Source organism: Bos grunniens, chromosome 17 (assembly GCF_055505025.1).
Source record: "Bos grunniens cultivar Pamir isolate PY7600 chromosome 17, Bosgru_T2T1.0, whole genome shotgun sequence".
NCBI lineage: Eukaryota > Metazoa > Chordata > Mammalia > Artiodactyla > Bovidae > Bos > Bos grunniens.
The window spans coordinates 20,958,287-20,984,703 of NC_141181.1; positions in this window are offsets into that span (position 1 = coordinate 20,958,287).

Consider the following 26,417-nt stretch of genomic DNA (forward strand, 5'->3'; position numbering starts at 1 on the left):
GATAAATAAAAGATGTAAAATGTGTCATCAAAACCATAAAATATCAGAGAGGGGCAATGAGCAACAATATAATGCTTTGAAGTGTGCTCAAAATTAGGTTACTTGAAATTATAATGAATATTATATGCATAGGATATTATGTGTGAACTCACAGTAACCACAGGGAAAGACTTTATATTAAATATATAAAATGAGGTAGGAACCTAAACATAAATTAGAGAAGTCAATAGAACCACAGAAGCAAAAGAAAAAAAAGAAATAGAGAAGAAATACAAAAGCAGTAGCAACCATGTAACAAAATGGAAATAAGTTTATACCTATCAATATTTATTTAAAGATAAATTGACTAATCTCTCAAATCAAAGACTTGGGTGGCTGAATGGATTAGAAAACAAGATACTGCTATATATGTCTCTCTAATCACAGTCCACTCCAGCACTCTTGCCTGGAAAATCCCATGGATGAAGGAGCCTGGTAGGCTACAGTCCATGTGGTTACAAAGAGTCAAACACGACTGAGTGACTTCTCTTTCACTTTCATAAGAGACTCACTTTAAAAGTGAGCACATTCACAAACTAAAAGTTAAGCGATGGGAAAATATATTCCATGCAAATGGAAACAAACAAACAAAAAACACAAAAAACAAAAGCACGGGTATAGCTATACATATATCAGAACAAATAGACTTTAAAATAGAGAGTGAAATAGACAGATAGGTGGTGTTGTTTTTGTAATTTAGTCACTAAGTTGTGTCTAACTCTTTACCAGCCCATGGACTGTCGGCTGCCAGGCTCCTCTGTCTATGGGATTTCCCAGGCAAGAATCCTGGGGTGGGTTGCCATTTTCCTTTCCAGGGGATCTTGACCCAAGGATCAAACCTGCATCTCCTGCACTGGCAGATGGATTCTTCTTCATTGGGCCACCAGGGATGCCCAAGGTAGGTGTTACATTATGCTGAAGGGGTCAATCAAACAAGAGTATATGACACTTATAAACATTTATGCACCAAACATAGGAGGATCTAAGTGTATAAAGTAAGTATTAACAAAAATAAAGGGAGAAATAAACATCAATACAATAATTGTAAGGGACTTTAATGCTTCATATTCATCAGTGGCTAGATCTTTCAGATAGAAAATCAACAAGGGAATATTGGCCTTACGTTAGACTTGTTAGATATATCTAGAATATTCTATCCAAAAACTAAAGAATACACATTATTTTCAAGTATATATGGAAAATTGGTCAAGATATATCACATGTAAGGCCACAAAACAAGACTGTATATACTCTTAAGAAGCCTTAAATCATATCAGGCATCTTTTCTGACCACGATGATACATAACTAGAAATAGATTACAAGAAGAAAACTAGAAAAAAACACAGATGAGTAGGCTAAACAGCACACTACTTAACAACCAATGGGCCAATAAAGAAATCAAAGAGGAAATTTTAAAAATGCCTTTAGACTATTGAAAATGGAAACAAAAGATTCCCAAATATTTTGTTGTTGTTGTTCAGTGGCAAAGTTACGTCCAACTCTCTGTGACCCCATGGTCTATTGCACATCAGTCTCCATTGTCCTCCACTATCTCTTGGAGTTTGCTCAAATTCATGTCCACTGAGTCAGTGATGCTATCTAACCATCTCATTCTCTGCCACCCACTTCTCCTTTTGCCTTCAATCTTTCCCATCATCAAGGTATTTTCCAGTGAGTTGGTCCTTCAAATCAGGTGGTCAAAATATATAGAATACAGCAAAACGGGTTCTAAGAGGGAAATTCACAGTGATATAGGCCTATGTCAGGAAATAAGAAAAATCTCAAACAATCTAATTTGACATTTAATGGAACTAGAAAGAGAGGGAAAGACAAAGGTCTGTAATAGTAGAAGGAAGAAAATAATAAAAATCAGAATGAAAATAGATGAGATAGAGAAAAAAGAAAAGATCATTGAAACAAAGGGATGATTCTTTGAAAAGCTCAAAAAATCTGAGAAAAAATTTAGCCAAGATTTACCCAAAAAAAGGATCAAGAAAGGACCCAAATAAATGAAATCAGAAATGAAGTTTTAAGCAACACCAGAAAAACATAAAGATCATAAGAGATTACTAGGAAAACTTGTATGCCTGCAAATTGGAAAACCTTGACGAAATGGTCTAGGAACAGTCTTCCAAGACTAAATCTGGATAAAATAGAAAATCTTAACAGATCAATCACTAATGAAATTTCATCTGTAATACAACAACTCCCCCAAACAAAAGTATAAGACCAGAGGGCTTCATTGGTGAATTCTACTAAACTTATTCTTCTCAAACTCTTCAAAATGGTAAAGCAGGGATGATGCTTTCAAACTCATAGGAAGCCACCATCAATGACCCTGATACCAAAACCAGAAAAACACTATGAAAAAGAAAATCACAGGCCAATCTCCCTGTAAACATAAATGCAAAATCCTCAACAAAATATTAAAAAACTGAAGTCAGCAACACTTTAAATAGCTAAAAAAAAAAAAAAAATGCTCATATACTTTAACCAAGTGGGATTTACTTGAGTAGCAAGTCAGAATGAATCATCTGCAAATCAATCAACATGATACACCATGTTAACAAAACAAAAGATAAAGATTATATGATCATCTCAATAGATTTAGAAAACATTTTAACAAAATTGAACATCCAGTTTTGATTAAAACTCTCAATAAAGTGGGTGTACAGGAAGAGGAAGTATACCTCAATATAATAAAGGCCATATATGACAAACTCACAGCTAACATAATATTCGATTGTGAAAGCTGAAAGCTATTGCTCTAAGATGAGAAACAAGACAAGGATGCCCATCCTCACCATTTTTATTTGAGATAGTATTAGAAGTCTGTACCACACCAAGTATACAAGAAAAGAGATATAAATGGCATCCAGATTGAAAAGGAGAAATAAAACTGTCATAAAACTGTCACTATTTGTACATATGAAAATTCCAGTTGCCACCAAAAATGTTTGAACTAGTAAATGTATTCAGTAAAATTTCAGGATATAAAATCAATATACAAAAAAATGTATACATTAATAAGGAACTATGAGAAAGGGAAATGAAGAAAACAATCCCATTTACAATTTCATAAAAAAGAATAAAATACCTAGATATACATTTAACTAAGAAGGTGAAAACCCTATACTTTCAAACTATAAGATCTTGAAGAAGGAAATTGAAGATGGTTTGAATATATGGAAAATTATACCATGCTAATGGATTGGAAGAATTAATATTGTTAAAATATCCATACCATCCAAAGAAATACCACTGCAGATTCAACACAATCACTTAAAATATTGATAACATTTTTCACAGAACTAGAACAAATCATCCTAAAATTTGTATGGAACCAGGAGAGACTCTGAATAGCCAAAGCAATCTTAAGAAAGAAGAACCAACCTGGATTTCAAATTGATTTCAAACTGTACTATAAAGGCATAGTAATCAAAACAGTATGGTGGTCACAAAAAGTCTCATAGATTAATGGCACAGAATAAAGAGCTCAGAACTGAACCCACACTTATGTGTTCAATTAATCTACAAAGAAACAGAATGCACAGTGGGAAAAAGTCTGTTCAATAAATGTTGGTAGGAAAACTGCACAGGTACACGAAAAAGAATCAAACTAGAAAACGTTCTCGTATCATATAAAAAATAAATTCAAAGTGAATTAAAGATAAGACCTGAAACCATAAAACTCCTAGAAGAATGCATAGGCAGTGTTATCTTAAATATATATCTTAACAGTATTTCTTAAAAAATGTCTCTTCAAGGAAAAATAAATAGGATGATATCATACTAAGAAGCTTTTGCACAGTGAAGGAAGCCAGTGACAAAACAAAAAGCAACATACTGAATGGGAGAAGATTTTTGCCAATGACAGCTCCAATAAGGGGTTGATATCTAAAATGTATAAATAACTCATACAATTTAATATCAAAAAGGCAAATAACTTACTTAAAAGATGGGCAGAAAATGTAAACATTTTCCCAGAGGAGACACAGAACCAGCATCCACATAAAAAAGATGCTCAACTTCATTAATCATTAGGGAAATGCCTATCAAAATCACAAAGATATATCACCTCACACCAGTCAGAATGCCTGTTTTATCAGAAAGTAAATATAAAACAAGTGTTGGAAAGAATGTGCAGAAAAGGGAACACTCATGCACTGTTTGTAAATTGGTGTAGCTAGTATAGAAAACAATATGGAGGTTTCTCAAAAATCCAAGAATAGAACTTTGCTACAATTCAGCAATTCAACTTCTAAGTATGTATCCAAAGGAAACAAAAACACTAAGTGGAAACAGTGTAGAATTGTAATAGTTCTAAAATAAACGTAGGCACATGTATGTTTATTGCAGAACTGTTACAATTGCCAAGTATGGAAGCAGCCGACGTGATAGATGATAGATGAATGGATGATATAGTGATATATACATATACAATGGAATATCAGCCATAAACAGAATGAAATGCCATTTGTGATAGCATAAATGAACCTTGAGGATATTCTAAGTCAAATATGTCAAAGACAAAAGCCATATGAATTCTTTTATATGTAGAATCTAAAAAACAAATGAAAGAAACAGAAGCAGACTCATGTTACAGAGAACAAGCCGGGGATGTTGCATGGGGGGGGCTCTGGGATTATGGTTGAAGTAGGTGAAGGGGAATACGTGGTATTTTAGTTATAATGTAAATGAAAAATCCGTGTGTATGTAATGTATAACATAAAAATACAGTCAATAATATTATAATAACTGTTCATGGTGGCAGAAGGTAACTAGACTTATCCTGGTCATCATTTCAGAACATATAAAATATCGAGTCACTTGTACACTTGAAAATAATATAATATTATATGTTGATTTTAACTGAATAAAAAAAAATAAGAAACCTGAGACAGATCTCAGAAGAAACCAAACACCGTCTTAGACATGTAGGTTCTATTGCAACACTCATCTTAGATCTCTAGATTCTAGAACTATGAGAAAATAAATTTCTGTTTTTTAACACTCTATGTCTATGGAGCTTTGTTAGGGTAGCTCCAACAAACTAATGCTGTTTATAAACAGATTTTTTCCTGTATGCTGCTGCTGCTAAGTCGCTTCAGTCATGTCCGACTCTGTGCGACCCCATAGACGGCAACCCACCAGGCTCTCCCGTCCCTGGGATGCTCCAGGCAAGAACACTGGAGTGGGTTGCCATTTCCTTCTCCGATGCATTGAAAGTGAAAAGTGAAAGTGAAGTCGCTCAGTTGTGTCCGACTCTTAGCGACCCTGTGGACTGCAGCCTACCAGGCTCCTCCGTCCATGGGATTTTCCAAGCAAGAGTACTGGAGTGGGGTGCCATTGTCTTCTCCTTTTTCCTATATATAAAATGAACTAAAGACATATTTTCTACAGAATGCATAGCATTTTCACTAAACATTAAAATATAAATTGAGAGCCTGTACACGGCTTTTAGAATTTCATGTTTGAACTTATTTCTGGATCAGTAGCTTCTCTACCACTTTTACTTTATTACAGTTAAATCATGAAGGAAGTTATCTTTCAAAATGAATTCAAGCAAGTCAATGTTAAGGTACAAAAATAAAAGTCATGAAAGGAAGATTACTATTCTATGTCAATGAGCTTATCAATAAAATATTATATGATACATTATTTTTCAAATGTGAGACTGATTAAATATGTAGCTCACTTAACAAATTATGCAAATAAGCAAATTCCAATAGATAACTTGACCCTCATAATTGGTAATGTATATGATATTGTCAACAATTTAGAATGTACATGAGATAATTCTCTGAAATATGTAATGTGAGCAATAAAATATGTAAAACCAAGAGCTAAAGTATAGAGCTTAGTCAGTAAAACTTGGCAAGCATAATGATTAAACAGTTTACTGAAACAGCAAAATATGCAAAAAGGAACAAGAGAATCTTATTTGTTAAACTGTACTGTTGAATAATCAATAGGTAATTTCAGAGGATCTGATTTGAAAAACAAGCTGTTATAATGATCTATGCTGCTCCATCAGCAAATTATGTACCTCAGTCATTGAGCTATATGAAATATTAATTGGCTAACTATGGGATTTTATGATTGCAGCAAAGGAAATTCATTGAGATACTAAAGTGTTTATGTGCATAATTTAAAAATCTTAAATGCCATCTTAGAGGATTTTTCAGCTTGCTTATATTACATTCCCTTCAGACTGCCCCCCCCCACACACACTATTTTAGCAAATGTTGACAGATAATTATGGTCCACAAAGTTAAATGCTTAAATAAAAATGAGTAATAGTACCAAACTGCTTTGAGTATTTTACTTATGATTATGACCTAGTAATGAGTGCCAGACTATTAATTCCACTTTAGATAACCATAAAACTGGACAGAAAACATGAAGCAACTGTTTTCAGGAAGTAGAGTATACGGAATATAAGAGTGTTATTTCTGACAAATGTAAATTCAAGCAGTGAGCCCCATGGTACCTCTAGCTCTATGTATAAGGACAGTTTCTGAATCACAGAGTAGTAAACTGAGGACTAGGAAGAGCAAAATGGTTTCATTGAACTGAGAAAGCAGAAACTGCAGTTCTAGTCAGTGGGACTTGAGCACAGGAGAAAAGGTGATTGTACAGAGAGGAGACCTCAGATTCAGTGCATGGTTCATTATGAAAAATTGGGTGAGGGCCATGTTATATCTTTGTAGGGTGAGACTATAGTAATTCTACAATAGAATAAATGCTATAGAGTTTAAAAATAGGAAGAAATACTAGGGATCAATTAGTCTGTGGACATTAACTATATATATATATATATATATATATATCCAGCATATATGATTCATATCACATTCATATCCATATATATATATATATATATATGTGTGTGTGTGTGTGTGTGTGTGTGTGTTGTGCTGGCATTCGTTGTGGTGCATGGGCTTCTGCAGTTTTGGCACATGGGCTCCAGAGCATGCAAGCTCCAGAGCACGTAAGCTCAATAGTTGCAGAGTGTTGGATTAGTTGCCTCTTGGCATGTTCCTGATAAGGGATTGAACATGTGTCCCCCTGTCTTGGAAGGCAGATTCTTTAACATTGTACCACCAAGGAAGTCCCTTCCTGCATTTGATGCTAGAATGGTTGAGTCATAGGAATAAAATCCATGCCCCAAAATAAGACCTACTCTATTCTACCCTAAAATAGCCTAAAACAAACACTAACAAGACCTTCAGGTATTGTAAGTTGAATACTGACTCAATAATTAAAGTGAAATATATTACTAACTGGCTACTGAGAAATTTGAGTGTGACAGAAGAAAAGTTCAACAAACTTGAAGACAGATAAATAAGTCATCAATTCTCCAATGATAAATTTGAAGTGAGTATACTGTGTCTGGATCGGCCTCCCAGGTGGCACAGTGGTAAAGAATCTGCCTGCCAATGTAGGAGATGTAAGAGACTCAGGATCCATCCTTGGTTTGAGAAGATACCGTGGAGTTGGAAATGTTAACCCACTCCAGTATTCTTGCCTGGTAAATCCCATGGAGAGAGGAGATTGGGAGACTACAATCCATGGGGTCACAAAGAGTTGGACAGGACTGAATACCACCACCCGTGAATGGGAAAGGTGCTGGTAATAAGAGTTGGATGGGAAGTTGCAGGCACATTGAGAGATTAGACGATTCATTCTGTTGAGTGGGATGAGTGTTGGAATCAGAGGCTGAGAATTTGCTCACAAAATCCTTAGGAGACTAAAAAAAATGAAGTAGAGATGGTGAAATCAGTGTGAAGGACAAAATCTGTTGTGTGAAGCAAATGAAACAGTGCTTTTCACAATTCATTAAATATGGGATAGAAGAAAGTCTGATGAGCAATCCAAAAAATGATCACCCATATTTCTTAGATATATTCACTGGATATATGAAAAAATTATGCATTAATTAGTTTAAACACATATTTTTGAATGCTTATATGTATTGGAAATTATTTGTGGTGTTGGAGATACAATAGTAAATAATAGAGTCAGAAACTCCTGCCTTTATGGAGATTTTACATGATAGAAAAACAGATGATGAAAAGAAAAAAAAAACAAAAAACGGTGAATCGTCTTATTTTTGTTGTTCAGTCACTAAGTCCTGTCTGACTCTTTGCAACCCTGTGGACTGCAGATGCCAGACTCTTCTGTCCTTCATTATCTGCTGGAATTTGCTAAAATTCATGTCCACTAAGTCAGTGATGCTCTCTAGCCATCTCATCCTGGGCCACCCCCTTCTCCTTTTGCCTTCAGTCTTTCCAAGCATCAGGGTCTTTTGCAATAAATCAACTCTTTGCATCAAGTGGCCAAAATATTGGAGCTTCAACTTCAAAATCCGTCCTTCCAGTGAATATTCAGGGTTGATTTCATTTAGGATTGACTCATTTGATTTCCTTGCAGTCCAAGGGACTCTCAAGAGTCTTTCCAGCACCATAATTCAAAAGCATCAATTCTTTGGCACTCAGCCTTCTTTATGGTCCAGATCTTACATCCATGTGTGAGTACTAGAAAAACCATAGCTTTGACTATACAGACCATTTTCAGCAAAGTGATGTCTCTGCTTTTTAATATGCTGTGTAGGTTTGTTATAACTTTCCTTCTAAGGAGCAAGCATCATTTACTTTCACTGTCCACAGTGATTTTGGAGCTTAAGAAAATAAAATCTGTCACTGCTTCCACTTTTTCCCCTTCTATTTGCCCATGAATTGATGGGACCAGATGCTACAGTCTTAGTTGTTGTTGTTGTTGTTTTTAATGGTGAGTTTGGAGCCAGCTTTTCACTCTCATTTAACCCTCATCGAGAGGCTCTTTAGTTCCTCTTCACTGTCTGCCTTGAGAGTGGTATCATCTGCATATCTGAGTTTGTTGATATTGTATTTCTCCTGGCAATCTTATTTCCAGCTTGTGGTTCATCCAGCCCAGCATTTCACATAATATACTCTGCATAGAAGTTAAATAAGTAGGGTGTCAATGTCCAGGCTGTTGTACTCCTTTCCCAACATTGAACTAGTCAATTGTTCCATGTCTGGGTCTAACTGTTGCTTCTTCACTTGTATACAGGTTTCTTAGGAGACAGATAAAGTGTTCTGATATTCCTCTCTCTTTAACAATTTTCCACAGTTTGTTGTGATCCACACAATCAAAGACTTTTGCATAGTCAGTGAAGAAGAAGTAGATGTTTTCCTGGAATCCCCTTGCTTTCTGTATGATCCAACAAATGTTAGCAGTTTGATCTCTGGTTCACTTGCCTTTTCAAAATCCAGCTTGTACATCTGGAATTTCTTGGTTCACATACTGCTGAAGATTGGCCTGAAGGATTTTGAGCATAATGACCTTGCTAACATGTGCAATTGCATGATAGTTTGAACATTCTTTGGCACTGCTCTTCTTTGGTATCGGAGAAGGCAATGGCATCCCACTCCAGTACTCTTGCCTGGAAAATCCCATGGACGGAGGACCCTGGTGGGCCACAGTCCATGGGGTCGATAAGAGTCGGACAACTGAGTGACTTCACTTTCACTTTTCACTTTCATGCATTGGAGAAGGAAAGGGCAACCCACTCCAGTGTTCTTGCCTGGAGAATCCCAGGGACGGGGGAGCCTGGTGGGCTGCCGTCTATGGGGTCGCACAGAGTCGGACACGACTGAAGCGACTTAGCAGCAGTAGCAGTAGCTTCTTTGGTATTAGAATGAAAACTGACCTTTTCCAGTCCTGAGGCCATTGCTGAGTTTTCCAAATTTGCTGGCATGTTGAGTGTAGCACTTTAATAGCATCATCCTTTAGATTTTTAAAGAGCTCAGCTGCAATTCCATCACTTCTAGCTTTGTTCTTATTGTAGTAATGCTTCCTGAGGCCTGAGCTTCCTTGTTGGCTCATATTGTAAGGAATCTGCCTCCAATGCAGGAGACCCAGGTTCTATCCTTGGGTCAGGAAGATCCCTCAGAGAGGGGAGAGGCTACCGACTCCGATATTCTTGTCTGAAGAATTTCATAGTCAGAGAGGCCTGGCGGGCTACAGTCCGTAGTGTTGGAAAGAGTTGGACACAACTTGGCTACTAATACACTTCCTTAAGGTCCACTTGACCTCACACTCCAGGATATCTGTCTCTAGGTAAGTGAAAACACCATCATGGTTTTCCAGGTCATTAAGACCTGTTTTGTATACTTCTGTGTTTTCTTGCCACCTCTTCTTAATCTCTTCTGCTTCTGTTAGGTCCTTATCATTTCTGTCCTTTATCATGCCCATCCTTGCATGAATTGTCCCCTTGATTTCTCCAATTTTCTTGATGAGATCTCTAGTCTTTCCCATTTTATTGTTTTTCTCTATATCTTTGCATTGTTCATTTAAGAAGACCTTCCTATATTTCCTTGCCCATTCTCTGGAACTCTGCATTCAGTTGGGTATATCTTCCCCTTTCTTCTTTGCCTTTCACTCTCTTCTCAGCTATTTGTAAGGCTTCCTCAGACAACCACTTTTCCTTCTTGTGTTTCTTTTTCTTTGGAATGGTTTTGGTCATAGGCTCCTGTACAGTGTTACAAACTTCTGTCCATAGTTCTTTGGGCACTCTACCAGATCTAGTCCCTTGAATCTATTTGTCACCTTATGTATCATCATAAAGGATTTAATTTAGGTCATGCCTGAATGGCCTAGTAGTTTTCCCTACTTTCTTCAATTTAAGCCTGGGATTTGCCATAAGAAGCTCATAATCTGAGCCACAGTCATCTCCAAGTCTTGTTTTTGCTGTCTGTGTAGAGCTTCTCCATCTTTGGTTACAAAGAATATAATCAATCTGATTTCAGTACTGACTGTTTATATACATGACATGGTGATATCCATGTATAGAGTTGTCTCTTGTGTTGTTGGAAAAGGGTGTTTGCTATGACCAGTGCCTTCTCTTGGCAAAATTCTATTAGCCCTGCTTCATTTTGTACTCCAAGGCCAAACTTGCCTTTTATTCTAGATATGCCTTGACTTCTTCCTTTTGCATTCCAGTCCCCTATGATGTAAAGGACATCTTTTTTTTTTTTTGGTGTTAGTTCTAGAAGATCTTGTAGGTCTTCATAGAACCAGTCAACTTCCAATTCTTTATCATTTGTGGTTGGTGCGTAGACTTGGATTACTGTGATGTTGAAAGGTCTTAAGTCATCTTAGAATGTTCTTTTTGCTGTAAGAACTGAAACTTTGCCAACTATCAGACTAATAAAAAAGTAAAATTATAATCTTATGCCCTAAAATTCAGAGAAATAAAAATTCTCTGAAATATACCTTGGATTCTCTGAAATATACCTTGGATGTAATTAGTATACACTTAATTTATTTGATCTCTGTGAGTACACCTGGTGTACTCACAGGGTACAATATTGCAAAAGAAAATCAGTAAATATAGCAACATCTAGTAAACATTGTAGCAGTTCTACTTGAAGAAATGAACTCTGGAAAATAGCAATATGTAAAAAAGATTACAGTTTACAATTTTGAAAAAGTGAAGAGGTTAAATGTCTGAAAATAAATGATTGATTTTAAAACACATCAGTACAATTATACCAGTAGTTCCCAAGACTCTTTTTCATTAGAATCTATTGAGGAGCTTGATAAAACTACAGATTTTCCTACTTCATTCAAACTAAATAATCAACATTTCTGATGGTTGATCCTAACTTACTCTCTGTGTATTTGTTGACATACAGTTGATTTATAATATTTAATTAATTTCAACTGTTCATATAGTGATTCAGTATTTTTATAGCTTTTACTCCATTTAAAGTTATTATAAAATATTGGCTATGTTTCACATACTGAACAATATAACCTGGTAGCTTATTTATTTTATACATAGTAGTTTGTACCTCTTAATTCCCTACTCTTATCTCTCCCCCTCCCAGCTTCTCTCTCCCCATTGTTAACCATTAGTTTGCTTACTATATCTGTGAATCTGTTTCTGTTTTCTTATGTGTGTATGTACTAATTTGCCTCACTCGTATCCGATTCTTTGTGACCCTATGGACCATAGCCCATGAGCTTCCTCTGTCCATGGGATTCTCCAAGCAAGAATGCTGGAGTGTGTTGCTGTGCCGTCCTCCAGGGGATCTTCCTGACTCAGGGATCAAACCATGTCTCTTTTGTCTCCTGCATTGGCAGCAGGTTCTTTACCACTAGCACCTCCTGGGAAGCCCTCTCTTTTCTCATATTTATTCCATATTTTTCAGATTATATATAAAATGATAATATACAACATTTATCTTTCTCTGACACCTCTAGATCCATGTGGTAGAAGATGATACTAATCCATTTTTATGGCTTAGTAGTATTCTATTGTGTGTACATTTACATATATATGTGCCACATAATCTTTATCCATTCATCTGTTGATAGGCATTTTGGGCATTTTTGTATCTTGACTTTTATAAACAATTTTCTATGAACATTGGGGTGCATATATTTTTTGAATTACTGTTTTTATTTTCTTTGGCATATACCCAAGATTGGAATTGCTGAATCTATGGTAGTTCTATTTTTAGTAGTTTGAGGAACCTCTGTATTGTATTCTATTGTAGATGCACTAGTTTACATTCCCACAAATATGCTAGGGTTCCTTTTTCTCCACATCCTTGTCAGGACTTGTTATTTGTGTTCATTTTGATTATAGGCATTCTAACTGGTCTAAGGTGATATCTCACTGTAGTTTTGATTTGCATTTCCCTGATGGTTAGTGATATGGAGCATATTTTTATGTGCCTGCTAGTCATATGTATGTCATTTTTTAGAGAAATGCCTATTCAGGTCTTCTGCCCATTTTTAAGTTTTATTTTTTTGATATTGAGTTGTATAAGCTGTTTGTATATTTTGGATATTAATCCCTTATTCATATCATTTGAAATTATTTTCTCCCATTTAGTATACTGAAAACATGTATTTTTTAAGTTGTCCTTCAAATGATTTGCATGCAAGAGCCATCATTGGTACATAATGGAATGCTGTGTGGGCATCAAAATGTTTGCAGCAGAATATTTAGTGACATCATCCGTGCTAAGTCGCTTCAGTCATGCCCAACTCTTTGCAACTTTGTGGACTGTAGCCTGCCTGGCTTCTCTGTCCATGAGATTTTCTTGGCAAGAATACTGGAGTGGGTTTCCATGCCCTCATCCAGGGCATCTTCCTGACTCAGGGATTGAATCCTAATCTCTTACATCTCCTGCATTGGCAGGTGGGTTCTTACCACTAGCGTCACCTAGGAAACCCGATATATGTAATACCTGATACATAATACACTATTAAGCAAAAGAGCAATACCAAGGAGTATGTGCATTATAATATAGGTTTATTACCTAAAACATACACTCACGCATTGAAACACATACACAATTTCACAGACATACATCAACACATTTAAATAATTATAATGATTATAAATTGTTTATAATTTATTGTTTTCAATTAAATTGTTTTAATCATTATAATAATTATTTAAATGTGTTGCTCTGTTTCTGTGAAATTGTGTATGTGTTGTGTGTGTATGTGTTTTAGGTATGAAATGATATAATGACTAATATTTAACAATTTGAACTTGAAAGCCTATGACAGGATATTCACATGCTTGTTTTCCTTTTTAATTGCCTTCTAAGCAGTCTATATTTTGGAGTTGAAGACAGCTACAGGAACACACAGCCTAAAACTAGAAGACAGAACCATAATTTCATTGCCTTAAAAGATCATACTTTTAGAATAATATATTGGTAATGTTTACTACTTAGTGTAGTCTAATAGCATAGCTAGATAAATGACTCGAGATGAAAATTCAAATTCTTGCTATAGTAAACTAGCAGAGTGACTCTGTATTTCTAAAACTCTTGTTGTTTCACTAACCCTTAAAGCTATTCACTTTTTCAGAAAGGCCTCATGTATAAAAAGTCATTAAGACTCAAAATAAGAAAATTTATTTGGAGATAGGAGACTCAGATAGAGGATGCCAGTGAAATACAAAATAACCTTCAAACTTCCTGATCATCAATTAGTCAATTGAATAAGAATTTTGTTTGTGCTTTGAAATATGACTGTAGCATTATGGAAGCAATTTCTAATAAACTCTATAAACCTTGATTTATCACACATACTTGGTAGATGTAGTATTCTTTTTCTTATTTTGATCAACATAGTTTAGCCTATCAAAATGAGTGGAGTATAATTTCAAAAAATTAGCATAGAACAAAATTGTCATATTGAGAAAATAATAATGAACATAATTATACTTGGGGTGAGGGAAACTTGCTTCAGGGTGCTGCAGTGCCTTGGATTGTTGTTATGAATCTTTATCTTTCCTGCGTAAGTATTTCACTGATACAGGAAGATAAGAATGACTACACACCAATTCTGAGTCATACTCAGAAAAGGAATTCTATAATAGGTTTTGTTTAGTTTTATTCATACTTGTTTTATTTATGAGGTTTATAATTATTGGTGTATGATATAAACAGAATTTTTTTGTGTAGAGAAAATATGCTAATTTTTCATTCAAGAATATAGGTAATGATGGATTCCCATTATAAGTTGAAAGATACTGATCAATTCACTTAATGAAATGAAAAAGAAAACAGCCAGTGAACTTATTTTCTCTGAAAAATTATTGGGGATATTAAGAAAATTACCCGCTTTACTTCTATGAAGGCTCCTGTATAGAATCAACAACAGTGATAGATCACTCAGGTGTGCTTTGTTAGTGCAAAATGTTATGGTTTTGCTACAAGAGATTTGGGCACAATACCAGTTGGTGCTAAATAAATGATATTGTCACTGTTCCCTGAGGCAGGCGTCTAGTGAATTAAGAAACAGAAGAAAAGCAGAGATTGAATCTAAAACTGAAACTTTGACTATTTGACTTCAGGTAAATTTATTTACCTCATCTGAACGCAGAGTTCCAAAGAATAGCAAGGAGAGATAAGAAAGCCTTCCTCCGTGATCAATGCAAAGAAATAGAGGAAAACAACAGAATGGGAAAGACTAGAGATCTCTTCAAGATATTAGAGATACCAAGGGAACATTTCATGCAAAGATGGGCTCGATAAAGGACAGAAATGGTATGGACCTAACAGAAGCAGAAGATATTAAGAAGAGGTGGCAAGAATACACAGAAGAACTGTACAAAAAACGTCTTAATGACCAAGATAATTGTGTGATCACTCACCTAGAGCCAGACATCCTGGAATGTGAAGTCAAGTGGGCCTTAGAAAGCATTACTCCAAACAAAGCTAGTGGAGGTGATGGAATTCCAGTTGAGCTATTTCAAATCCTGAAAGATGATGCTGTGAAAGTGCTGCACTCAATATGTCAGCAAATTTGGAAAACTCAGCAGAGGCCACAGGACTGAAAAGATCAGTCTTCATTCCAATCCCAAAGAAAGGCAATGCCAAAGGATGCTCAAACTACCACACATTTGCACTCATCTCACACGCTAGTAGAGTAATGCTCAAAATTCTCCAAGTCAGGCTTCAGCAATACGTGAACTGTGAACTTCTTGATGTTCAAGCTGGTTTTAGAAAAGGCAGAGGAACCAGAGACCAAATTGCCAACATCCGCTGGATCATGGAAAAAGCAAGAGAGTTCCAGAAAAACATCTATTTCTGCCTTATTGACTTTGCCAAAGCCTTTGACTGTGTGGATCACTATAAACTGTGGAAAATTCTGAAAGAGATGGGAATCCCAGACCACCTGACCTGCCTCTTGAGAAACCTATATGCAGGTCAGGAAGCAACAGTTACAACTGGACATGGAACAACAGACTGGTTCAAAATAGGAAAAGGAGTACATCAAGGCTGCATATTTTCACCCTGCTTATTTAAATTATATGCAGTTTACATGATGAGAAACGCTGGGCTGGAAGAAGAACAGGCTGGAATCAAGATTGCCGGGAGAAATATCAATAACCTCAGATATGCAGATGACACCACCCTTATGGCAGAAAGTGAAGAGGAACTCAAAAGCCTCTTGATGAAAGTGAAAGAGGAGAGTGAAAAAGTTGGCTTAAAGCTCAACATTCAGAAAACGAAGATCATGGCATCTGGTCTCATCACTTCACGGCAAATGATGGGGAAACAGTGGAAAGAAACAGTGTCAGAGTTTATTTTTTGTGGCTCCAAAATCACTGCAAATGGTGATTGCAGCCATGAAATTAAAAGATGCTTACTCCTTGGAAGGAAAGTTATGACCAACCTAGACAGCATATTAGAAAGCTGAGACATTACTTTGTCAACAAATGTCTGTCTAGTCAAGGCTATGGTTATTCCAGTAGTCATGTATGGACGTGAGAGTTGGATTATAAAGAAAGCTGAGTACTGAAGAATTGATGCTTTTGAATTGTGGTGTTGGAGAAGACTCTTGAGAGTCCCTTGGACTGCAAGCAGATCCAACCAGTCCATCCTAAAGGAGATCAGTCCTGGGTGTTCATGGAAGGACTGATGCTAAACCTAAAACTCCAATACTTTGGCCACCTGATGAGAAGAGCTGACTCTTTGAAAAGACCCTGATGCTGGGAAAGACTGAGGGCAGGAGGAGAAGGTGACAACAGAGGATGAGATGGTTGGATGGCCTCACCGACTCAATGGACATGAGTTAGGCTAAACTCTGGGAGTTGGTGATGGACAGGGAGGACTGGCCTGCTGCATTTCATTGGGTCGCAAAGAGTCAGACACAACTGAGTGAATGAACTGAACTGAAGGGGATATTAAGGCAATATTAAAATATTTTAGGTAATATTAAAAATATGTAAGTACTTAATAGATTTTTCCCCCTCTATTCTTCTTAATTTTTACTTCCACAACTGATACAAATAACTTTTGTAGTAAGAAAGTTTGAAAATGTGATGACATATACATTTTTCATGTCAGGTTTTAGAAAAGAAAGTTAGACTGAATTTTAAGAAATGACCAAACTATTTCAATTTCCTTGTATTTTAATAATATGTCATAAAATATAAAAATTATTCTATGTTAATTTGTATGCCTCAGACATACCTTATGTAACATTGAGATGGATGAATTTGATGTGGAAGGAAATTGATAAGAGTGGAGGATTCAAGGAATAAACCTGGTTTATAGTAATCTTTCTGTAGTTTTTTAACTGAAGTTCTGACTGCCAATTTTGAGATATTTCTCTTTAGAACTCTGGTTTATATAGGGCCGTCAAATTCAAAGAAAGATATTCTTCTTCAAACCTTCCTTATTGATTAAATGAGCAGTCATTTCAGAAAAAAAATAGAAGCATTGAACTTTCTTACATAATTGCCAACCCAAGGAAATAATTTCAATGTGGCCTACAGAATAAGCATGACCAAGCATCACTCTGGTTGAAGTATCTTTCGTTAGTCTTAATATTCTTATTCCAAACTTAGGACAACTCAGTTGCAGTTGTCAGCCTTCATATGGTCTAGAATCATAGACAGTTGAGAGTTTTTGCTGATAAATCCAGCAGTCTTAAAGTCTACCTCATTTAATAAGTGACCTGGGAGATACAGATGATGGTGTTAATCTTCCCAGGCCTATGTCAGAATAAAGGAAAGAAAGGGAAAAATAATATATATATATATATTTTTTTTTTTTTTTTTTTTAACTAAAGCATGATGTTTTTATCAGGCAGTCTACATGATGTTAGGTATTTCTCTTCCTCATTAGTTTGAATCATAAGTTTTTCAGTATTTTTATAGAACTAAATGTCATCTGTAAGATATGTATCCAAGTTCATATCCCTGAAGTTTAATGAGATGACTTAGTATACTCCCTTCCAAGGAGATTCAAGGGAAGTTTTGTTCTTACTGATTCAAAATCTGAAGGGTGGGAGGAAATTTGAAATGGTAGTTTGGAGAGTCATAGCCAGGCACCTGAACAAACTATAATTCAGGTCCATTCTAGTTTATAATCATATACAAAAGTATATAGAAAAGCTTCAAAGACAATTAACTTATACCTATACAAATACAACATAAAGAAGGCTTAGTATTTCTCCTTATTTGACAATGCTCCTCATGTAATTTAACATGTCAAATAAGCCAAATTAGTTTAATATCTTTTTTATTAAAATATTTTGAGATAATCAAGGGGCATTCTGAAAATTCTCCAAGTTATTTTTAGAACAAAAATGATTTTATTTAGGATTGGATTTTTGAAAATTCTGTAAAAAATATCAAAAGGTTTTGGATATTTTAGTAAATTGCAATACAGACTGATATGAAGCAATTCTTACTTATCTATTTAACCAAAGTGATAGATTTCAAAGACAAACCTAGATGATTACGTGGTTCTGAACAAAGGATTGTTTTTCTAAGTAACAAAAGACCTGATGAAGACAATTGAAAGCATGGGAAATTATTTTGATAAAATGCAACTTTTGGTTTCTAGGCAGATTACTTCAAAAGGTAAAGAAAAACCTTTCATAATCTCTATTCAGGAGCAGACCAGTAGTGCAAGAAAACTTAGTCATTTTAACCATGTGAAAACAAACCAGATTCTGATTTTGTTCCAATTTACCTTTAATAGTGAAGTTTATTCACTCAATTAATTTCATTGCAGTCTTAGCCAGCCCTGACCATGCATGCAATTCCTTTCCAAAGATTCCTTTTCTACAAACTTTCTACAACTTTCTGTTTTACATTTAGATTTTGTGCTGTGTTTTTTCTCTTTCTCATTCTGAAATAACGAGCCTCTCTTAAGAAAAAGGTATTTTCTCTTTTCTCACCAAAATGCATTTTGATTCCTTGCACCTTATTTTACTGAAAACATATACTTTTTGTGCACATGGTTTTCTTTTTCTTATTATTTCTAGTAGCTTTACTCACATATGCCAGAATTTTTAGACCATAGAAGCCTTTAATTTCCAGTTAAAGCTGAGAAGTAATCATTTGTCAGCTTTCTTTTATATTAACATTATGTAGTGTAACAATTTTACAAATATTTTTTATAATTTCTAGAAAAGTGCTTTTTTCTCAGAAAATTTCCTTCGGGTTTTGGTACCAAGTCCAAACTCCTGCTACTTGCCTCATGACAAGTCAATAAATGAAGAGTCAGATTGTTGAGGCAAGGAATAGTGACTTTATTTGGAAAACCAGCAGACGGAGAGGATGATGGACAAGTGTCCCAAAGTATCATCTTTCCTGAGTTAGAATTCAAGTTTATTTTATATTAAAAGGAAAGGAATGTGGTTGGTTGTTGCATACTTCTTGGTGTTGAAATCCTTTGTTCCTGTAGCTGTCATCATAGGTCAGGTTATGATGTTCCTATAACCCTTCAGAAAGATGAGTGTTATTCTCTGTTCTATGAAAAAGTGTTATATCTTTAAAAATCAGAGCATGCAGATTTTGTCTATCCTGTATATTTCAAGATATAGGCAACATTTTTAACTTGTAGCAAAATCAGGAGAATACAAAGGCTAAAGTGAAAGAAACAGCTCCAATATGGAGTCAGATTTGCCCTCCCCTTTTACAGTTCTGAATATTAGCTACTGTTTTGGCCAAATTTCTGGTTACAGAGTTATTAAATCATTTCCAATATCATGTTGGGTTTTAGCCAGGATAAACTGTAAACATTTCTGGTTATTAAATAACTCCACGGATCCAAGAGTAATCCTCAAGAGGGTACAAAAGATTATTAATTACCTTCTCAAGATTCACAATCACTCCAAAAGAGAGCCAAAAGAAGGAACCTGCATGTTAACGGCAGGTACAAAGAGAAGCCAACCTCTTAGGACACAATGAGACAATCAATAAAGCAATAACCATCCCTGGAAGAGAAAGAATCAATAACCAATGGGTCTGGACTAGAAAGGAAGAAACAACAATATCTCCCCCTTTCAACTAACTGTATACTACAGACAGAGATTGGAAAGAGCTGATTCTGGTAAGAATCTTCTGACTTCTGCTAGATCTTGTTTAGGATCCTATTTGTAGGTTTTGAGTAGGCTTTGAAGTGGAGACTATAGCTTTGATATTTACCAGAATTTGCCAAAGGTTTTTTTTTTTTTTTAATTAATAAAATTAATTTTAGCTTCCCTTTGGCCATTTAAAGGGATAACATAACAGCTTATGAAATAATTAAGAGTTCTGTCAACTTTAGCAGGGCCCATGTGTTGAGAGAGGAAGTAGGAGGTGTTTGGGAAAAAGAAAGTTTGGTGAGAGAATTAGAATGAGAATGTAGAGGGTACAAAGGAGAAGAGGTAGATGCAACAGAGAAAAAAGTAAGTTAGTGTGGGAGTATAAAGTAGGTGAAGAGGCCTCTGATGCCTTAGTATTTTTTTTTTTTTTTCAGTTGTTTATTTGCCTCAGTTTGAATGAGTATTTTGTAAAGAGGCAATTTTGAAGTCTAAACATATTTGAAAGCCTCAAGGAACCAAATGAAATAGGCATTAAATTCCATGTTTTGTTTTTTTTCTTGAGCCAAAAATCTTCAAGTTTAGTTCTTGATCCCCACAAGGTTTGTGGAGGATAAATTTCCACATAATGGCTATTGAAGTTCTAAATTTTCTTTGATTATGTTTGTCTATTTAGTTTAAAATGTGCATGATGAGGGACTACGGTTTTTAAATGTGAAATTGTTCTGGGTCCCAGAAGGGGCACCCACCTGAGAAAACTTAGGCTATTAGGATACCATTCTTAAAAACCAGAGGATCAGAAAACAAATGAGTACTCACCAAAAGGGTGATGGCTACACAAAAACTAAAACAGATCCAGAATAAAGTTGGAAAGTGTGACGAAAGGAGGGAGCTCTAATCCAAGAAGATACTTACCATATCAAAAAGAAAAATAAGATTTATTGAAATGGAGAGCACAAATGGCTGAAGTCAGTACCACAGCTGGTTTCTGGGGTCATTAGATCCTCAGAGATTTGTCTGTTTTTGACATAAAGTAATGTCAACTTTTAAAACTAAAGGCTAAGCAGTTTAGCCAGTGAAATCATGGCAAAGGATTTGCAATTCAGGACATGCAAACTATGGTGAACTATAGGCAAAGTTTGGAGAACAAAAGAGAAGAGAAGAGGGAGTTGGGATTATCTGTTGTGAATAAAAGTTCATTAGAAGGTTGATTCCTCCAGCTCCATTCTTCTTTCTCAAGACTGCTTTTAGCTATTCTGGGCCTATTGTGTCTCCATATGAATTGTGAAATTTTTTGTTCTAGTTCTGTGAAAAATGCCATTGGTAATTTGATAGGGATCGCACTGAATCTGTAGATTGCATTTGGTAGTATAGTTATTTTCACAATATTGATTCTTCCTACCCAGGAACATGGAATATCTCTCCATCTGTTTATGTCCTCTATGACCCACCTCTTAGAGTAAGGGAAATAAAAACAAGAGTAAACAAGTGGGATCTGATTAAGCTTAAAAGCTTTTGCACAGCAAAGGAAGCTATAAGCAAGGTGAAAAGACAACCGTCAGAATGGGAGAAAATAATAGCAAATGAAACAACTGATAAAGGATTAATTTCCAAAATACAAGCAGCTCATACAACTCAGTGCCAGAAAAACAAACAACCCAATCAAAAAGTGGGGAAAAGACCTAAACAGACATTTCTCCAAAGAAGATATACAAATGGCTAACAACACGTGAAAAAATGCTCAACATTGCTTATTATTAGCGAAATGCAGATCAAAACTGCAATGAGATATCACCTCACACTGGTCAGAATGACCAGCATCAAAATGTCGACAAACAATAAATGCTGGAGAGGGTGTGGAAAAAAGGGAACACTCTTGCACTGTTGGTGGAAATTAGATTGATACAGCCTCTATGGAAGACGGTATGGAGATTTCTTAAAAAACTAGAAATAAAACAATGATATGACCTAGCAATCCCATTCCTAGGCATATGCCCTGAGGAAACCAAAATTGAAAAAGACACATGTATACTGTTGTTCACTGCAGCACTATTTATAATAGCTAGAACGTGGAAGCAAACTAGATGTCCATTGACAGATGAATGGATAAAGAAGTTGTGGTATATTTTATACAATGCAATATAGTCATAAAAAGGAATGCATTTGAGTCAGTTCTAATGAGGCAGATGAACCTAGAACCTATCATACAGAGTGAAGTGAGTCAGAAAGAGAATGGTAAATATCATATTCTAACACATATATACAGAATCTTGAAGAACGGTACTGAAGAACTTATTTACAGGACAGCAGTGGAGAGACATAGAGAATAGACTTACGGACATGGGGAGAAGGAAGGAGAGGGTGAGATGTATAGAAAGAGTAACATGGAAACTTACATTACCATACATAAAATAGATAGCCAACGGGAATTTTCTGTATGGCTCAGGAAACTCAAACAGGGGCTCTGTATCAACCTGGAGGGGTGGGATGCAAGGGAGATTCAAAAGGGAGGTATATATGTATACCTATGGCTGATTCATATTGAAGTTTGACAGAAAACAACAAAAATCTGTAAAGCAATTATCCTTCAATTAAAAAAAAGTTCATTAGAGAGGAACAAGAGTTCAGAGTTGTGGTGGCTTCTCACTGACTGAGTTGCAGCAGTTTCTTGTTGACTGCATTGTTGCTGAGCAAGGAGAAAATTTTCCTTTTTTTTTCTGGGTTTGTTAAGTAAGATACAATCATTGGTACATGCATGAGACCTCTCCTTTCAGGGTTTTATGACTTCATTTTGAGTGACGTTTTCCTTTATTCATTTTCACACAGTGAGTTCACATTTTTATATTTTAGTAAATTGACACATTATGCTGAGTGAAAATGGATTATTCATACTATATTATACTGTAACATGAGTGGACAAATTCCTAGATTGTTGCAGGACTTATTTTATAATATTACACAAAAAGTGCTGTAGTTCTGTTCTATATGTTCAGTTAAGAGAATAATTTGTTGTGTATATACTCTTTTAATTTGTAATTTATTATTATTTATTTCTGCTTAAAACATTCTCCTAAAATCTTCAACAGAGGAGAAAAATGAAAACAGTGAAAATATCTGCAGAAGTTTTCTGTTTTAGAAGTTAAATAAAGTTTGGTGGACTAGAGTCACAAAGTTCTAATAGTATTGCTTAATGATGGTGATGAACCTGTCTTGAATACTGTAGAAAGGCCTATATAAATGCAAATAGTGGCTGCATTGGTGACAGGAGAACAAAACTGAATATACCTTTTACTATAACTTTTTATTTTTAACTTCTCAGTATTTGGCTGACTTGACAGTGTTACAGAATGCAGTATAGGTTCTCCTTAGCCCTACTGACCTGAATACCCCTGTACACTTAGGCTTGTAGGGAACACAGTTAACAGAAGCTGTGTCATTCTACTCTGCTGTTAACACTGAGAACTTCATAGACTATATGGCCACCTTTTCAACTTGGTCTTTTTTTTTTTTTTCCTTTAAAAGAATGAAAATATTTGGAAGGAAAAATGGGATTGATGTCACTGTTGCTCTGGCCTTTTAAATGCAGGGACTGTTACAACTTCATTGCTATAAACTGCTGAAGATGCAGTTGAGAAGTGTAGCTCTGCTATTAGTTAATGGAAAAAGAAAATTTCTAGAAGAATGACCTCAAAACCCCAAGACAATTTGAAAAATATTTAATCTCTTAGATATTAAATTTTTTTCTGATTTTCTGTAAGATGACAGTGGTAACATGAATTTTATGAGTATATTTATGAATATAACCAAATTCATTCGTATTTATTTTTGTAGTTATTAAAATATGGCAAAATATTTTCCAATTATCAGTATTTATGTTTTGAAATTGTGTTCAACATTATCTAGTTGATAAAGCATGTACTATCATTCCTTTAATTGCCAGGCTTATTACGATTGTCCTTTTTTTTTTTTTTTTTTGATCGATCTCTTTCATATTCCTGTTTAAAAACTATTACCTTTCCAGTAAAGAAATGACCATTGATTCTATTTGCAGTAACTGAAATGGTCATTAAAAGGGTATTGGGGTCTTGGTTAACATTAAAAATGTTGACTTAGATAATACTGAATATAAAAGACTAAATTGTTTATCTTTGGCTACGCAGGTACCACCATGTCCTCTGAACTTGAAAACTGCAAATCACAGAGTAATCCACATCCATTTTATTTTCTAAAATAAAATCTAATTTTGCATAGAAGGGTAGACATTAAAATCATACCAAAGGGAGGAATATACTTCTCAAATAATTAGTTCAGCTTCTTTGGTTCCATCTGGGATGATTTTGCTTAATACTGGCTTCACCAGGCACAGAGATGTGCTGGTTGCTGAGCAAATCTTAGACCACAGATAAATCAGGATGAGATTTAAATAGCATTATTTATTACCTTGCAAAAATAAGGTCAACAGACATTTCCATATGTCAATCACAATTATATGTTGTATAAGCTCTGACTTAAGCACATCAGGTAGTGAGTAAGGTCTCTGAGGATGTTCAATATGTTAATGCCAGAAGTGGGCATGTAGTTTTCAAAGTAGTTCATGCTTCTTGACTGAAAATGGGTCTTTCAACATACTCCAAGACTCTCAGTTGTTAACTTTTTATTTTTGAAAACTGCTTACACAACCCTCCAAGGCAAAAGAGCACCGGGCTCTTCCCTACTTCAATCAGTATAAGGAGCCCTTGAGGATGTCCAGTGCCTCTTTCCCAGTGTGGGTAAAAATTGCTTAGATGATTGTAGTGTATATCAACAAAACCCTGACAAGTCTATTCTCACAAAAACCATTGGTTGACGCTTACTCATTATGAAGTTATCCTGAAAAAGGCAGCAAGCAACCCAGAGGACTAGGTAAAGCCTGGTAGCGTGGTAGGCATAGGCCAAGATGTCCACTGAAAAAGAAAAGAATGAGAATAAAATGTGAGGGAATAAAGCTGTCACAGAGGTTCATGATAGTTGTTGTTCAATTGCCAAGTTGTGACCAACTTTTTGCAACCACAATGACCACAGACTCCAGGCTTCCCTGTCTTTCACTATCTCCTGGAGTTTGCTCAGATTCATGTCCATTAAGTTGGTGATGCTATCTTACCATCTTATCCTCTACTGCACCCTTCTCTTTTTGCCTTTGATCTTTCCAAGCATCAGGGTCTTTTCTAATGAGTCCGCTCTTCCCATCAGGTGGCCAAATATTGGAGCTTCAGCTTCACAATCTGTCCCTCCAGTGAATATTCAGGGTTGATTTCCTTTAGGATCAACTGGTTTGTTCTCTTTACAGTCCAAGAAACTCTCAAGAGTCTTCTCCAGCTCTGCAGTTTGAAAGCATCAATTCTTCTACAATCAGCCTTCTTTATGGTCCAATTCTTACATCCATATATCACTACTGGAAAAACCAGAGATTTGGTCATATGGTCCTTTGTCAGCAAAGTGGTTTCTGCTTTGTAATACGCTGTCTATGTTTGTTATAGCTTTCCTTCCAAGGAGCAAGCATTTTTTTAGTTTCATGTCTGGAGTCTGCAGTGATTTTGGAGCCCAAGAAAAGAAAATCTGTCACTGCTACCACTTTTTCCACTTCTATTAGCCATGAAGCCATGGGTAGCAAATGCCATGATCTTAGTTTTTTTGAATGTTTTAAGCCACCTTTTTTCTCTCTCCTCTTTCACTCTCATCAAGGGGCTCTTTAGTTCCTTTTCTATTTCTGCAATGATAGTGGTATAACCTGTATATATGAGTTTGTTGATATTATATTTCTCTTGGCAATCTTGATTCCAACTTGTGATTCATCCGGCCCAACATTTCACATAATGTGCTCTGCACAAAAGTTAAACAAACAGAGTGATAATATTCAGCCTTGTTATACTCCTGTCCCAGTTTTGAACCAGTCATTTGTTCCATGTCCAGTTCTAACTGTTGCTTTGTTACCTGCATACATGTTTCACAAAAAGTAGATAAGGTGGTCTGGTATTCCCATCTCTTGAAGAATTTTCCACAGTTTGTTTTGATCCACACAGTCTAAGACTTTTGAGTAGTCAATGAAGCAGAAGTTACTTTTTCTGGAGTTCCCTTGCTTTTTCTGTGATCCAATGAATGTTGGCAGTTTGATCTCTGTTTCCTCTGCCTTTTCAAAACCCATCTTGTACATCTGAAAGTTTTTGGTTCACATAATGCTGAAGCCTAGCTTGAAGGATTTGGAGCATAACCTTGCCTGCATGTGAAATGAATACAATTGTATGATATTTTGAACACTCTTTGGCATTGCACTTCTTTTGGTTGGAATGAAAACTAACCTTTTCCAGTCCTGTGGCCACTGCTGAGTTTTCCAGAGTTGCTGTCATATTGAGTGCAGCATTTTCACAGCATAATCTTTTAAGATTTTAAATAGCTCAGTTGCAATTCCATCACCTCCACTAGCTTTGTTTGTAGTAATGCTTCCTAAGACCCACTT